Genomic DNA, 16,822 nt, shown 5'->3' with positions numbered 1-16,822 from the left:
AGACCCAACTATATGCTGCCTACAAGAGGCTCATTTCAGCTCTAAAGACACACATAGGCTCAAAGTGAAAGGATATAAGATGATATTACAAGCAAATGGAATCCAAAAGAAGGCAGGTGTAGCCATATTTTTATCAGACAAATAGACTTCAAGCCAAAAAAGGGTAACAAGAGACAAAGAGGTCATTATATAATGATAAAGGGGTCAGTACGTCAAGAAGATATAACAATCATATATATAATATATAAATTTATATTTATATATGCTCACAACACCCAAGTACCAAAATATAGTAAGCAAATAATAACAAATCTTAAGGGAGAAATAGATAATAAAACAGTAATTATAGGGGACTTCAATATCTCACTATCAGCAATGGAGAGATTGTCCAGACAGAAAGTCAACAAGGAAACATTGGGATTGAACCACACTTTATAACAAATTGTCTTAATAGACGTATATAGAATATTCCATCTAACAGCAGCAGAATACATTCTTCCCAAGTGCATAGGGAACACTCATCCAGGATAGATCATATGATGGGCCACAAAACAAATCTTAGCAATTTTACAAAGACTGAAATTATACCAAATCTCTTCTCTGACCACAATGGTATGAAACTAGAATCAATTACAAGAAGAAAGTAAGATCAGCAAATATGTGGAAACTAAACAACACACTTGTAACCAGCATTTGGGTCAAAAAAGAAATCCAAAGGGAATAAAAAATTACCTTGAAACAAATGAAAATGGAAATATAACATATTAAATATAGTGGGATGCAGCAAAAGCAGTTCTGAGAAGTAAGTTTATAGCAATAAATGCATATATTAAGAAGTTAGATCTCAAATAAACAACTTAACTTTACACATCAGGGAAACAAAAAGTAGAACAAATTAAATCCAAAGTTAGCAGAAGGAAGAAAATAAGAAAGATCATAGTGAAAATAAAATATAGACATGAAAAACAACTGAAAGAATCAACAAAACTAAGAGCTGGTTCTTTGAAAAGATAAACAAAATTGACAAACCTTTAGTTAGACTAAGAAAAAAAAGAGTCAAATAAATAAAATTAGAAATGAGAGAGGAGACACAGTTGATACCACCAAAATACATAGAATTGTAAGAGACTACTGTACACAATTTTATGACAACAAATTACATAACTTAGAAGAAATGGATACATATCTAGAAATGCACAACCTACCAAGACTGAATTAGAAAGAAGTAGAAAATCTGAAGAGACGAATAATGAATAAAGAGACTGAATCAGTAATTTTAAAACACTCAACACAGAAAACTCCAGGACCAGATGGCTTTACTGGTGAAATCTACCAAACATTTAATGAAAAATTAACACTAATCCTCCTCAAACTTTTCCAAAATATCAAGGGGGAGGGAACACTTCTAAACTCATTCTATGAAGCCAGCATTACATTGATATCACTACCATATCAAAATACCAGAAAAAAGAAAACTGTAGACCAATATTCCTGATAAATATAGATGTAAAAATTCTCCATAAAATGTTAGCAAATCAAATTCAAGAACACATCAAAAGGATTCTGCACGTGACCAAGTAGGATTTATCCCTGGGATGTCAGAACGGTTCTACGTATGTAAATCAGTAAATGTAATACATCATGTCAATAAAATGAAAGTTAAAAATCACATGATCATCTCAACAGATGCAGAAAAAGCATGTGACAAAATACAGCATCTTTCATGATAAAAACCCTTAACATATTGTGTATATAAGGAACATACCCCAACATAATAAAGGTCATGTATAATGAACCCAACAATAACATTATACTCAATGGAGAAAAACTGAAAGTGTTTCCTCTAAAGTCAGGAACATGGCAAGGAAGCCCATTCTCACCACCCCTACTCAGCATAATACTGAAAATCATAGCTAGAGCAATTAGGCAAGACAAAGAAATAAAAGTCATCCAGATTAGAAAAAAAGAAGTAAAATCATCAGTATTTGCTGATGATATGATCTTATACATACAATTTTTTAATTTACCCAAAGAGTCAGTCAAAAAAACTGTTGGAATTAATCATCAATCTAAAAAAAGTGGCAGGATAAAAAATCAACATACAGAAATCAGTTCCATTCCTTTATACTAATGATGAAACATCTGAAAAAGAAATAAATCTTCCCATTCACAATAGCATCAAAAAAATAAAATACCTAGGAGTAAACTTAACCAAGGAAGTGAAAAAGCTATACAATGAAAACTACAAGACTTTTCTGAAAGAAATTGAAGACAAAAACAAATGGAAAGACATTCATGTTCATGGATGGAAAGAATTAACATTGTTAAAATGGCTATACTACTCAAAGCCACCTACAGACTCAACACCATTCCCATCAAAATACCAAAAGCATTCTTTACATAAATAGAAGAAACCCTAAAATTTGTGTGGAACCACAGAAGACTCTAAATAGTCACAACAATCCTGAGAAAAAAGAATAAAGCTGAACATATCATGCCTCTGGATTTCAAACTATACTACAAAGTCATAGTAATAAAAAGTTTCGTACTGGCACAAAAATAGACATACTGATCAATGGAACAGAATAGAAAGCCCAGAATTAAATCCCAGTATATATGATCAATTAATATTTCACAAGTGAACCAAGAATATCCAATGGAGACAGGATAGTCTCTTCAACAAATGGTACTGCAAAAACTAGGGAAATGTTTGAAGAAAAATAAAATCAGACTTCTATCTTACACCACTCACAAAAATTAATTTGAAATGGATGAAAGACTTAAACATAAGACCTAATACCATAAAATTTCTAAAAGGAAAGGTAGGGAAGAAGCTCATCTATATTAATCTTGGCAATGATCTTTTTTTAACATGACACCAAAAGCCCAAACAACAAAAGCAAAAACTAATAGATGGGACTACATCAAACTGAAAAGCTTTTGCACACAAGAAAAAAAAAGTCAAATGAAAAGACAACCTACAGAATGGGAGAAAAATTTTGTAAACCATATATCAAATAATGAGGTAATATCCAAAATATATAAAGAACTCAGTTAACTTAATAACAACGAAAAAAGAAACAATCTGATTAAAATATGGGCAGAAGAATAGACATTTTTGCAAAGAGAACATCCAAACGGTCAACATACACGTGAAAAGATGCTCACATCACTAATCATCAAAACCACAGTGAGATACCACCTCGCACCTGTTAGGATGACTATCATCAAGAAGACAAGAGACAACAGGTGTTTGTGAGGATGCGGTGAAAAGGGAACCCTTGCATACACTGTTGGTATACTCTTGAGTCATTCCTCCCTCCCACCTTATTCCTGGAAGACTTTATTCCTGGCTTGCTCTCTCCACCCCTCTACTTCTAATGTAATTCTTGGTGATGTTAATATCCACAAAAATAATCTTTCCAATACTTTTGCTTTTTGTTTTCTTCCTCACTTCCAAGGATCTGGATTTTCACCCTACCTTAGTTGCTGTTTCCCACGGTGACCAGTGTTATGACTGGTCATTATCAATAACAACACAACCTCCATAATTTAAATTCAAGCATTCTACTTTTCAATCACAAACTTCTATCTTTCTAGTTCACTCCCTCCAAGACCTTAATTTCAACAAATCTTCAACTCACTGGGACCCATAATCCATTGTCCCTCATCCAACACTTGTCCTCTATTTCCCACCGGCTTAAATCCCATGGCACATCATTATATCACTCTCTGACAAGTACCCTCAAACCACCTGCCTATTTATTTCCTCACCTGGAAAAAAAATCAATTCTATATGCATATGTTCTTTCTTTCTGTTAGCAAGGATGAGGCAGTCCCACTGCTTGGGCAGTAGATCCCCTCTCTTCTCACCCCAGCATTAAAAATTTTCCCTTCTCTCCTGGACCATTCCTACCACTATGAAAACACATTACCATTTCTCTCATGTTAAAAATAAACCCTCTCTTGACCCCACTACTCCTTTCAATAGAGATTTCAATTTACAGAAATCTCTAAAGACTCATCCATAATTCATTTCTTGTATCCCTAGCCCCTAACCCACTCCAGTCAGGCCTTTGTCCCAACACTCTCCTAAAACTGCCCTTATCAAGGTCACAAATACTCTGTACATTGCCAGATTTGTCATATCTCAACCCTCGTCTTACATAACCTCTCAGCAGCACTGACCCAGTGGTCACTTGCTTTCTAAAGCTCTTTCTTCACTTGGTTTCCATAACGCCATGACCCCCAGGGTTGTTTCCTACCTCACTGGTTTTTCCCTCTGAGTCCTCAACATTGCAGTTCCCAAGATGCTACCCCAGGACTTCTTTTCTTCTCTTGCTACCTTCATTCCTTTGATGATCTTATTCCATCTCAAGGTTTAAAAAACATTTCTACCCTGATGATTCCCAAATTTGTATCTCTAGCAGAACATCTCCCGGAAACACCAGACTAGTATATCCAACTGCCTACTCAACATCTCCATTTAACTGTCCAATGGGCATCTCAAAGTACCATGCCCCAAACCAAACTCCCAATTATTCTCCAAATCCACTCCTATCCTAATCATCCCCATTTTATTAACTGCAACCTCATCAGGCCTATATTTGTATGGGAGTGATTCTCCAGGATTTGTATATAATTGTTCAAAAAGGAGAACTATTTTGATGTCTATGTGGTCTTCAGGTCCCTTGGGATTGAAATATAAAATATTTAACTTGGGGGCTTCCCTGGTGGCGCAGTCGTTGAGAGTCTGCCTGCCGATGCAGGGGACATGGGTTCGTGCCCCGGTCCGGAAAGATCCCACATGCCGCGGAGCGGCTAGGCCCGTGAGCCATGGCCGCTAGGCGTGCGCGTCCGGAGCCTGTGCTCCGCAACGGGAGAGGCCACAACAGTGACAGGCCCGCGTATCGCAAAAATAAAGAAAAAAAAAATTAAGTTGGCAGGGCATGATTTTCAATTGGAATCAATTCCTCATTGGAGACAGGAAAGGTTTGAGGTAGATAATGCATTCGCTGTTGCCTTAAAAAAAAATCTAAATTTCAAAAATTTTTATTTTACTGACCTCCATTGCCCTCTGCATGGTTACCTGAACTAAGCATTTAATAAACTCAGTGTGATAATTGTGCAGTTGTAATTACTTTAGAAGTGTCCTTATTTAGATATGGCCGTCCATACTACCGAGTTCTTATGTGAAAGTCACACCCATCCATTCACACACTTTTTTCTACTACAGAAGTTGTAATACAACAAGGTGGTGACTTCCAGCGGGGAGCTCTGGGTTTCAGCTGGAAAGATGAGCCATACAGGCTGGGCAGCATTTCTCAATCTTGACTGAGGTTGGTACCATCAAAGGACATTTTTTAAAAGGAGGGAATCCCCAGCCCAAACCAACATCTACAGATTCTGATTTGGAAGACGTAAAGTGGGGCCCCAGGGTCCATATTTTTGACAGACACCCAGGTGAGTCTTAGTATTTAGGAAAGTTTGGAAAGCATTGGTGTCTGAAGATAACACTGGGTAATCCTGTAAGAATCCAACAAATTAATAATAACAGTAAACAGACACAGGAGGTACAAATGTTAAATGAATTTATCAATATATTCAAAGATATCACCATTAAGAATTCTTTCAACCAAAGATATGATAAAATTACTGTAAATGCCTGCTACAAACAGAAGATAGGGACAACATTTAACACCAGAGGATGTGGAGCAGGAGAGTCTCTTGTGGGTAGTGTGAGGAGGAATTAGCAGTCACTTCAGAAAATGACGGCCAGTACCAAGGTGGAGTGTGGACATACTTTTGAGTGTGTAATTTTACACTAAAGTATGACCCAAAAGAAACACTTGTACAGGTACATGTATAAGCAAACTCTTAGCAGCGTTCTTCTTAATAGCAATGAAAGAAAAGAAAAGAAAAGAAAGAAAGAAAGAAAGAAAAGAAAGAAAGAAAGAAAGAAAGAAAGAAAGAAAGAAAGAAAAGAAACAATCCAAATGTCCATCAACAGTAAAATGAGTAAATAAGTTGTGGAATAATTTTACAAGGGACTGTTTGTTACACAGCCCTGAGAATAAACGGACTACAGCTACTACAGCTAAGTATCAATATACATGAATATCAAAAACACTATTTTGGGTGAAGAAGGTAAATCATAGAAGAATACAAACAGCATCTTCCCATTTACATGAAGCTCAAAAACAGGCAAACTAAACAATATATTGTTTATGCACTCATGTATGTCGTGTACAGCCTAAAGAAAACTGAGGATGGTTATAACCTCTGTGTGGGTGGAAGGAGAGAAATACAACTAGGGAGCATATAGGATACTTCTGCTTGGATTTGATTTCTTAAACTGGGTAGAGAACATGGGTATGTGTGTTATTATTCTTTAAACTGTTGAATCACTTGGTATATTATGTCTGAATATAAGATTAACATCAATGTTTAAATAATAATCACCATTTATTGAACATCTACTTTCTTCCACCCACTGTGAAATAAACTTGACATAATAGATTGAATATTTACCACAACCTTGCATGGCAGGTATTTCCTCCCTGTTTTACAGATTAGTGAACAACACAAACTTGTCCTTATGCTAACTGAAAGCCCAGGGCAGGATTTGAACCAGTCTGACCCTGAAGTCTTCTGACCCTGAAGTCTTCTGATATCCCCTTTCTCATAATGTTCGTTATTATTGTGCTGGGAACACTTCCAAGCACTTTACATGCAACCTTCACAAGCACCCGGTTTTGAAGATGAAGGCATCAGGTACACAGAGACAATATGATTTATCCAAGATGACACAACTGGCAAGTACTGAAGTTGCCTCCCTTTACACTCCAGTGCCTTCCAACTCTAACCTCCTCAATCTCCCTGTAATCCATTTCCCATCCTCTCCTTTCCTTCTGACTAGTGCTCTTCACTCAGGATAATCTCATCACCTCTTAGAACCTTAGACTGCAAACTACCTTCTGCTTTCAGTTTTACTCACTGTTATTACCCCAATCAGTATATCCTCTGCACTACTCCTACTATGGTCTTTCTAAAATGAAATTCTAGCTAGTCCCAGCAACAAGATGGACTGACCTAATGCAGACACCTCACACTATAAATGCAAAGAAATACTGGATAATATATGAGGAAAACAAATTTAATATGCACCCTGGATTGAAGAATGATGCTGAAAATAAAGAGTCCTGTTCCCCTTTCTCACTATAGGCAGGAAAAATTGCAGACAAGTGTTTTTCCCCAGACAAAATAATAATAAAATAACTTTATTCCAAAGATGGACTGGTCCCAGAAGAATACTTCCCATCCTGGTGATTAGGAGTCTCCAAACATAATGGCCAGCTACCTGCCACCATAGGTAAATTCTGTTGGTCTATAAGCTCCAAATATTTGTCAGTAAGAATCCAGTCAAGAAAAGATACTCCATGTAGCACAGACAGAAAATTTAATATAAGGAGCTAGTTTCAAAGTTGTAAAGTTAAAAAGGAAAGCGGGAATGGTGAGAAAACACCCAAATTAGTAAAAGGAAGCCACTACCATGTGTAGGTCTGAAGGAATAATGGGAGAAGGGGTGTTCCCTGAGGCTTGGTGCCAAGGCCACCAGTCGGAGCAATGTCCGGGAGCCTAAACCAGAAGGGAAACACAGCACTGTGGCAAACTTTACCTGGAGCTGAAAGAGAAAAGAAGAAACAGTCTAGGTTCTTCCCTCCTCCAGCCAGTGCCTCTCTATGGCTGAAACCAGTCACTAAGACAGTCTGGAAATCTAGTTTGCAGAGTCAGCCACTAGGATGAATCTTAGAGCAAACAGGTAAATGATTGGCCCAAAGAACTCTCAATGATAATTTTTATGCCCTATCCTTAAATATGAGCTAAAAAAAAAAAAAAAAATGACCCAGCAGGAAAGATAACGCAAAGAATGGGAAAACAAACGTTCTTAAAATGAGAAACAGAAAACAATTCTCTTCTCAAAAAGACTTGAGATGTTATCGCATCCATGGAACAATAAGATGATGCTATTAAAAAATCAAAACAAAAAAGAAAGCTTAAAAAATACTAAATCATTGCTGAAATTTAAAAATTTAAATTTGGAAGATTAAACTCTCCCAGGAAATAGAACTCCAGGACAAGGAATTTGACTAACTAGAGTTCTGGAAAAGAAAAAGAAAGAAAACAGGGAAAACAGAGGAAAGAACATTTTCAGAAATAATTTCCTAGAACTGAAAGACACAGGTCTTCAGATTTAAAAGGTCTAGTAAGTGCCCAGCACAAGAGATAAATCACACCTAGGCAATTCTTTGTGAAATTTATCAAGGTAAAGGAAAGCCCCTAAAAGCTTTCATAATATCAACAATAATAGTAATAATTACAACTATAATAACAAAAGTAACCAACAAAAAATGAGAATCACACTGAAAATATATCAAAAGCAGTGTATTGTCAAAGGCAATTATCAATATCTTCAAAGTTCTGAGGGAAAAATATTTAAGTTATTTAGAACCTAGTTTTTTATATGCAGTTAAACTATCAATCAAATACGATATAAGACTAAAGATATTTTAACCTCATACATTTTATTTAGGAAGTTATTTGGTGATATACTACAGTAAAATAAGAGAACAAAGCAAGAAAGTGGAAGAGAATCAAGAGAAGAAAGATCCCAGGGTGACAGCTGTACATCAGGACAAGAAAATGATCAGTCTGAATTGGAATGGGAGGACAGGCTTTAGAGGGAGGTGGGAGGGATGCAGAAAAGGGAAAATGCCATACATTCGATATTCCTTGAGAGATGGTGACAAGGCAGGCCACGTTAAGGAAAACAGAAATAAAAACATCAACACACAAAATACATACAACTGGTCAAAAAAGGAATGTAATCGTGGTATAATACTTGGCCAGAAAATTAGCAATATTTACTTGTTATAGTAATGTAAACCCCAGCTATTAATTTTTAACTTTTAGAATCTACCTGTATAAAAAGGACATAGCATCAAGTCTGAAAATGTAAAATTAAAAGCTGAGATGACAAGAGATGAGAGGTGATGGAGAGGGGCCAACTGAAGAGAAAAGCAAGTCCACAAAATCCTCATCCTCACGATGGGGAGTTGAAAAGATACCTTCTACACTTGTTAGAAAAATAGAGGTGTGAATACATTATTTAAAGATACAAAGGTAGTCAGAGCAATTAAAAATAGTGGTTTAGCTATGTTAGGAAGATGGAAAAGAAAAAGTGGCAGGTATGTGAGCTAAAGTATCACCTATCATAACAGAATATCAAGAGTATATCTAAATAGATGAATCTAGAAATAATTTCTATGATTTTGAGATTATCAGAAGAAACAGCTAAAATAAAAGAGTATGCTTCTAGAGAGTGGGACTGCCAAGTTGAAGGAACAGAAAAGGTCGATGTTATTTATAAGCCTCTGTAACACTTGAAAGTCTTGCTTCTTATTAGTTTGATAAAATGTACATGTGTGAGAGTTGCAAAGGTTTAAGCTACAGAATACCCAGGTATGAATTTTACACCATAGACTAGGATGCAAGAAATTCACATTTTCTCCTCTAATAAAAGTTAATCTGTTCCAAGATCCCATCCTACAGGTGGTCAGGAATTCAGCCTCAGTGGTTTGCAAAGACCCTCCCCCCAGGCCCGATGTTGCACAGGCCCTAAGGGCACACGAAGCCTTCAGCAATCACAGTCTCCCTGGCGTTAGGTCCATCCAGCTGGCTGTCAGTAAGTTCATCATCTAACCCCTCAGCCCTCTAGAGGCAGAAAGCAGTAACCCTGTGCACTTCTACCTCAGAGTGCAAGCCTTTGTTTTTTAAAAAATGGAACGGAATACATTTAATAGAAAATGTAAGAATGCACAGTGAAAGGATAAGTACTGTTACCTAACCCTTTCCTTTCTCGTGTGTGTTCATGGACTCCTGTGTGTGTGTTTTTTATTGACCCTGAACAATGCTCCTTACTGACTTCTTTTCTAAATATCTTGTCTCGTTACAGAGCATTCAGATAACAGCCTAGCTTACAAGTGTAGTTTTGCGACTGCTGGTTCCAACAAAGGCTTAATCTAGTTCAGGTCACCTCAACATTAAGACCTATAATATCGACAGATAAAACATAGATGAGAGAAAGAAGCCAAGCCTCCTAGGTACCCTAACTGTGCTGAAACTAATCAGGACAATCCAGGTCAGGTAAAGGCAACACGTGCAGAAGGCCAAAAAAGAAGTATTTAGCAAGAGATGAGTTTTCAGGATTTATTACTTTTGCTTTTAGTACAATTTTTAATAATGGCAAATTTAAAGACAATAATGAATCATAAACCATTGAAAAATATGAATCAATGAGTCCAAGTAAAGCAAGTAAATAGAAAATTGAATAAGGCAGGACTCTTGCTCAGAGTAGAATTCTAAGGGCCAGGAGTAGGGGAGTGTCCACTCCTATAAAAGGAGAAGGACTTGAGGATCTCCTGTGCTTTTCAACCTCTACCATTTTTCCTTCTAACTTTATGTGCTTTTAAGGTTATCTGTAAAATCTTTTAAATGAAACATGTTATTACTGAACAACAATGGAATGGGGAAAGACCAATATGTAATATTGAAAATAGTCAACATGTATTTCTTTAAACATATAGCATATAAATACACACGTATTATTTATGTATATATATATATATATATATATATATAGACACACACACATATATAACTGTAATCGTTAACTAACCTGGGTTGTAATTCATTCTAGTGAGTTACTGAACCTGAGGACAGTTGCAGAAACCCCCCGATTTGTAGCCAACTGTCATAAGTAGGGGTCATCTGGGGACCCCACTTGCAGTTGGCGTCTGAAGTGGGGCAGTCACATGGGACTGAGGCCTTTACCAGGTGGGATCTGAGGCTACTCGAGACAGTGTTAGGATTGAGTTCAACTGCTGGACACTCAGTTGGTCGGAGAACTGGAGAACTGGGGTGGAAAAGTGACACATACTTGGTGTTAAAAGAAAACCATTACAGATCCAGGGAGTGCCCCTGAACTGAAGGCCAGCTTTGGTGGGGTGGGGACACTTTCAGATAACCTAGTCTCCTCTGAATACGCCAGATCACAGAAAAGCAACACTAAGAGACACCTGAGAAATCGCCTCTAATTTCTTCACAGAGACTAAACAGGTAGTGACTCGTGCACAATTTTTAGATGTCTTGAGGCGACTATTTTGCAGCTTCCTAAAACGACTAATCATGCGTTTTCTATTGCCTACAGTGGATGTAATTCTTTCTACCCCAGGCTGATTAGGGAAGTGGTCAGAATAAACTGCTACCAATAGGACTTTCTGCACCCTCTTTATACAGTCACACTTGGGAGGTTAGACACATTCTTCTCGCTTCTTAAGAAGGCATACCTGGGCTTCCCTGGTGGCGCAGCGGTTGAGAGTCCGCCTGCTGATGCAGGGGACACGGGTTCGTGACCCGGTCCAGGAAGATCCCACATGCCGCAGAGCGGCTGGGCCCGTGAGCCATGGCTGCTGAGCCTGTGCTCCGCAACGGGGAGAGGCCACAACAGTGAGAGGCCCGCGTATCGCAAAAAAAAAAAAAAAAAAGAAGGCATACCTTAGTTACCTTCCTGCTACCACCAAAACAGAGCAGGACTCTGTGAGGCCTTCTCAGGTACAAAAGCCCCCGCTGTGTCTCCTGTTTCTTGTTTGTGGAAAAAAGGCTTTAGTCTTCTAGGCCTTCCCTAAGTTCCAAAGAGGAGACTCTAGCAGTTACCAATTAGGAAAGTGAGGGAATGTAGAAACAAAGGAAAAGCAATCCACCAAGAAAAGTAATGGTAGCTTAAACACTAGTTCATCAATAAGACAGAGTCCTAGTTCTTCCTCAAGAGATAAACGTAACAACCTGACGCGTATCTTTGAGTTGTTCTGCAGAAACTAAGAAGACCCCCGCCCGGGTAGAGGATGGTGACTACATGCTGAGCACAAGCACGTAGATCCCAGGCAGGCTGGAACCAGAAGGCTGATGATTAAGATTCCTGTCACCTCACCACAAACCAATCAGAAGAAAGTCCACAAGCAGATCACACACCCTGCAACTCTCACCCCTAATGTTGCCTTTGAAAGCCCTTCCCTGAAAGCCATCTTTAGGTTTGGAAACTGATGATATGAGAAATTTTAACAGGACTGTGGACAAGCTGCAGGGACAAGGGACAATGCCATATGAAGATAATCAGAGCTCCACCTGTGCCAGGGAACCCTGCTGCTGAGGTGAAAGGGTCAGGGAAAAATAAGATCTAACACTAAAATATCTATGTTCCAGGCTCTGGGCCAGCTTCATGCACACATACTTTCAGACCTAAGGTAATTCAGCAACACTGAAAACTGAGCATTAATATCCCTATTTTGAAGATGAGGAGACCGAAATTCACATGGGTTAAGGAAGCTTAACCTAAGGCCACGTAAACAAAGAATGTCGCCCACCATTCCACTTCTAGGAATGGTGGGATGAAGGATTAAGTTGCAATCCACTGCAGTTGCCCACCGACAGTGCACCTCGGGGGGGAATTCAGGTTAGAAAAAGCAGGAAGCACTCGGTGCTTTGGCTATATGGCCCCCAGATGGTTAAGATGCATGTGTAAGGAAGAATTTCAATAACCCCAGATTCCTGCAACTTCCTATACATACATAGGAAAAAAAAAAAAAACAGCACTAAAATCATTAACTTGAGATGTCTGTTCTCTGTGATTAGCAGTGAGATTTTTTATGCTTGACTACATGTATTTCCCAGCCAAAAACATTGGAATATATGCTGGCTTCTCCCCTACCTCTTAGAGCAGTTCCTCAGAGCTACCTGAGAGCCTGCCTCCTGGGCTAGTGCTCAGTGAGGCCCAAATAAAACTTAACTCACAGCTGTCGCATCGTGCGTTTTCTCCATCCACAGCCACACGTCACGTAACACGCTACCCGTTTGTGCAACAACTGCTGCTCTTCCCTGAGAGAAAAATCAGCTGGCTTTGTTACTGCCTCGGTTGCTGTGACAAACGTCCTGACATATTTTCACTTGGTTCTGTCCCCTTGACCTTCCCAAAATACATGGCAGAAACAAGTCTGTTTCATGTCTGCACAATTTTAGCTTCCAAAGCCATCTTACATCCATGAGGGTAACACTCTCTACTAGGTAGGGCAGGGCCTTTTACTCCCATTACACCTGAGAGAATAATGCCAGAAGGGTTGCTGGTTTTTCTGCTCCTCCAATCTAGGTTTTAGGGGGTGGGGGAGGGGTGTTATTTCTTTCGTCTTATTTTTTCACAAAGCCTCGAAGACATTCAAGAAAAGGCAGTGCTACCCTAGCTAGTTTCAGAATCATCTTTTCCAAGTGTAAACGCTTTCTTTCAAGGTTAGTCAGTCCTGAGCCACCTAAACAGGTGGCCCCTGGAACATCACGTGCAGCCCTTAACGCAGGGAAAGAGCCTTGTAAATTATACTGATGAAAAGACTTAAAATTACTTTGCCCTACAGAGACACAAGAGGGAACCCTATAACACCACTGAAGGAGGAAATACTTTTCTATGGAGGCCAGTGAGAGGGAGGCGGGTAAGAAGGCACAGCAAGTTACAAGTCCAGAACTGCTACTGTCCCAAGAGTGCAAGTAAAAGCCAAGACACACACACACACAATATTAGTGTTCTGATACTAGCTTACTAGCACCAAAAAAGTTGAGAATTTGCTTAGTGTAGTCTACTAAGCCAGTGTTTTAAGTTATCATGTTCTGTGTTGTACTTACAAACCAGCAACGGGCACTTCAGTCTCAGTCAACATAACAGTGGCGAATACGTGCAAACACTGCCCTAGGCTCTTGGGATACAGCAGCAAATAAGACAGACAAAAATGTCTGCCTTTCCCTGCACTTGTATTCTAGTGGGGCGGACAATAAAGAAGTAAAATATCGCTTTGAAATGCATACAAATACCAAATCACTATGTTGTGTAACAGGAACTAATAGTGTTGTAGGTCATTTACACTTCAAAAACAAACTCATAGAAAAAGAGATCAGATTTGTGGTTACCAGGGGTAAGGGGGAGGGGTAAAAAAAAAGCAGTCAAAAGATACCTACTTCCAGTTATAAGTAATACCAGGGATGTAATGTACAACACGGTTAATATAATTAACACTGCTGGACATTATGTATAAAAATTGCTGAGTTCTCATTACAAACTAAAATATTCTATTTCTTTAAGTTTGTATCTATATGAGATGTTGAATGTTCACCAAAACTATTGTGATAATCATTTCATGATGCATGTAAGTCAAATCACTGTGCTGTACACCTTAAACTTACCCAGTGCTGTATGTCAGTGATATCTCAATAAAACTGGAAGAAAAAAAAATATGCAGGTGGGATGGTAGTGGTGGTGGCAGTGGGAAGGGTGGAGGGCTAAGTAGTAAATTGTAGATATATTTTGAAGAATACAATCCCTACGTTACTTATTACACAGGGTTATTGAGAGGATCAAGTGAGAAGGAACATTAGTTTGAAAACAATAAAATCTTACATAAATTTCATTAAACCGATAAAGTATATGTTCCAATCTCTACTACTGAGTCAACACTTGTGATACTGTTCACTTAGAAATTCATTAAGTATTTGGTGGGAAGAGAATGCAAATCCATTTTGATTAAACTGTAGTTAGTGAAGTGTCTGATGTTCTGTTTTAATGAACTTTACTAAATTAGAACCAAGCTATCTCAGGAGCCTCTTCTAGGTGTCGTCTAAAAAGCCTACAGAAAAGCTACAAGCAAGGCTGATTTAAAAAAATAGCAAGCTCTATTAGGACCTCAAGATCATGAGATAGGCATATACATTACTATAATAGTGGTTAGGGAGTGAGAGATGCTACAGGTACAATAAGCCTTACAAAACTGCATCCACAGAATCTAGAAAATCTGCCACAAAACTTCTAGAGCACACTATGACATGTGTAACTTGCAGTAGATCGCAGCTGCTGTTAAGCAGGAGCTTTCCAATGTGAGGTGCACCCTTTAAACATGAAGCACCATGGTGCCTCCCACACTCAGGTGAAACTAAGTACCCTTCCTTCCAGGCAGATAAATGGGAGACAGATGCCCCAAGAGGGACAGAGTCTGGAGCAAAGCACTGCTTTCCAGCAGTAACAGAGACACTGAAATAGAAACAGGGCTTTACTTCCTACCCTCTCCTATCAAGACTCTGCCATCCTGTCTGGACCATTAACTGCCTCCCTCTTCGACGTGTGTTTCTGTTGTTAACAGCAGGTTTTAGTCTAGGTGGCCAAGCACTTGGTTGTAAGGTGTAGGGGTTCATGGAAATGCCAAAACTGCCACAAGGGCATTAGTATGTTTTGCTGCAGGTATTAAGACACCAGAAAATTATCAAGAGCTTTAAAACCTTGCCACTGAAAGTGTGTTCTGTGTACCAGAAGCATCAGCAGGGAGACAGAAATGCAGACTCTCAGGCCCACCCAGACCTGCTCACTCAACACTCTTCAGGCTGGGAAGAAACTCCCTCAGGTAATTCTTAAACTTGCTGAAGTTTAAGAAGTACTGTTTTACAAAACAAACACATGAGCATATCTTAGATATACTAGGGGTATGGTTAGTAAGAAAAATCTAGTTATTTATTCTTTCCTATTTAAGAATTCAATTGTTGAGTGTGAAGGTTATTCTGTTTTATCACCACAATCCTTGGTCAGCCCTCACTTCACATTTATAAATACAAAATATTTATGTCATGCCTTACGTACCCATGTGTCAGGAAACAGTAAGTCAGAAAAATAAAAAATGAGCTGCACAAATGTAGGCTATAGAGATTCATAATTATCTTACATCAAGTCAATATTTATGTACAGATTTTATCCTACAAGAAAATACACATTTGCCAGAAGCAAGTCTGACATTTTAGCAAGTGTACATTTTAGATTTCTACCATAAGTACTCAATACATATGTGTATATATGTAAATGTGTGTATATGTGTATAGGCACACTATATATGAGTGCTTGTGTAAACATAGAGACAAACATACATATGCACACATGCACGTAAACACACACACTTCTGGCCTTTAAGGAGCTACATAACTATCAAACATAGCTATATGGTCTTCTTAAGAGCAGAGATGGCCAAGGCTTTATTTCCTTGAAGACATCAATTCATTCAAGACTGAAAACAGTTATCAGTATTTCAAAAATAGGCAGAAAATCTGTTATCATCACTATGAAAACAGACTTTGCTCTCTGAACCACAGACTTTGCTCTCTGAACCATGGATCCCAAAACTGAGGAATACTGCCAAACAATACCAGTTAGACACCTGTCTACCTTACTTGCTAAGAATCAGAGGACACCTACCAAATGTGTGCTGCTATACAATTTTTTTTTAATTACAACTTGAGAAATAAAGTTCAATAACTAAACACTGAATGAACAGATTAATAGTTTTATAAATAAAACTGAGAATAGACTGTCTCAATTTTATACCAGTATTTTTTTTAAAAGGGAAAGAAGACAAGGCACCTTTTCATCTCACATTTAATTATCAAAAAAATTCTTTAAAATATTTAGAACTCCAATGTTTATGACAGTATAACAAATTATAGTTTACCTGAAGAGGAGCTCTCACTTTAAAGTTTTTAACCATGATTTTCAGGAAGCTATTTCAAGTAGCACATAAACTTGTATATAGGTCTGATTACCTACTTACACCTTCAGTGTTTAGGGCCAAAACTCCTACCCCAACTTCAAGCTCTCTCTATCTCTACCATCCTTTACTTGCTGTTTCTTCCT

The sequence above is a fragment of the Phocoena sinus genome, chromosome 9 (assembly GCF_008692025.1).
Source record: "Phocoena sinus isolate mPhoSin1 chromosome 9, mPhoSin1.pri, whole genome shotgun sequence".
Taxonomy (NCBI): Eukaryota; Metazoa; Chordata; class Mammalia; order Artiodactyla; family Phocoenidae; genus Phocoena; species Phocoena sinus.
The sequence above is the reverse complement of the archived record's forward strand: the minus strand, read 5'-3'. Positions refer to the sequence as shown.